The following is a 1,410-nucleotide window of genomic DNA, read 5'->3' on the forward strand; positions in this document are numbered from 1 at the left end:
GGTGAGGGGAGACATCAGACATGACTAGCGGAGCTTTTTTTTTTTTTAGACGCGGACATGATGAGGGGAGACATCAGACATGACTAGCGGAGCTTCTTTTTTTAGACGCGGACATGGTGTCGGGCGTGCCGGCCTGCATCAGCATCCTGGCCAGCCCGAAGTCTGCGACCTTGGTTCGGAACTCGTAGTCCAGCAAGATGTTGCTGGTCTTGACGTTCCGGTGAACGATGGGCTGGGAGCACTCGTGGTGCATATAGCAGTGCCCCTGCGCGGCGCCGATGGCGACTATGATCCTCGTGGGCCAGTCCAAACCACCCTCCATGGACGACGCGGAGTGCTCGGCACTGTGGGGGAGAGTGTGCATGTGGAGCCACACGGAGTACCCGACGACGTATTTGTATGGTTGTTATTAAGGATAAAACAATGGAGTTTATTTATATTGATTGAGTTTACTTTGTCTACATTATGTCATCTTGCTTAAGGCGTTACTCCGTTCTTTATGAACTTGTAATACTCTAAATGCATGTTGGATAGCGGTCGATGTGTGCAGTAATAGTAGTAGATGCCAACATGAGTCGGTCAACTTGTCTCAGACACGATCTCCAGATCCGAGGGGACTATGGGTAGACTGAACGGTCTCAGCGCGCACCAACGCACTGTGGATGTGATCTCTGAATTGCGACACCACGACGTTCTGCGGCAACACCGTCTGCAGGAGCGCTTGAATCTGACGGATCCCTTCTCCGTCCGCAGAGTCGGTGGGTTGGATGGAATCAGCTATCCGACTGGCCGCCGCGAGGTTTTGCAACGGGGTGCTGAGTACCTGGTACTTCCGAGGTTGGTCGCTCGGGAACAGCCGGTGCTTGTGCCGGCTGGAGCTAGGTTGCTGGCGAGTGCGGTCATCCAGCTCCTTCTGGAGCCGCTCAAGGCGGCCTCGCTCGGCCAAAGTGGCCAAGCGTGCTGACTTCATGGCCAGGGCCTCAGGAGTCTTCCCGGTGATGGGAATGCGCGGGGGTTGCTCGTTCTTCCAGCGGAGCTCGTCACGCTACTCCCAAGTGAGCGCCTGGGGAACATACGGCTCGTGGAGGGGAGAACGGTCTTACTCTCCACCATCATTGGCGTGTCCGCGTGAAGGGCCCACGTTCACGTGGTGGGGACCGATGCACCATGGAGGGCCGTGCGGCTCGAAGCCGGCCATCAGGACCTCGGCCATGGACTCGACGCTCTCACACTCAGACTCGTTGGTGGAGTCCTCGTGGAGCTCACCGAAAAGGTCAAGGGCAGGCTCGCCAGGTTCGAGCTCCGTCACATGGCCTGCCACGACTTGAGCAGCCACGACGTGCCCGATCCAACGCTGGCGACGGCCAGCGGTCCGGAGAGAGATCAGTCGATACGAGACCGAGGGCTGTC

Source organism: Triticum dicoccoides, chromosome 3B (genome assembly GCF_002162155.2).
Source record: "Triticum dicoccoides isolate Atlit2015 ecotype Zavitan chromosome 3B, WEW_v2.0, whole genome shotgun sequence".
In the NCBI taxonomy this organism is placed as follows: Eukaryota; Viridiplantae; Streptophyta; class Magnoliopsida; order Poales; family Poaceae; genus Triticum; species Triticum dicoccoides.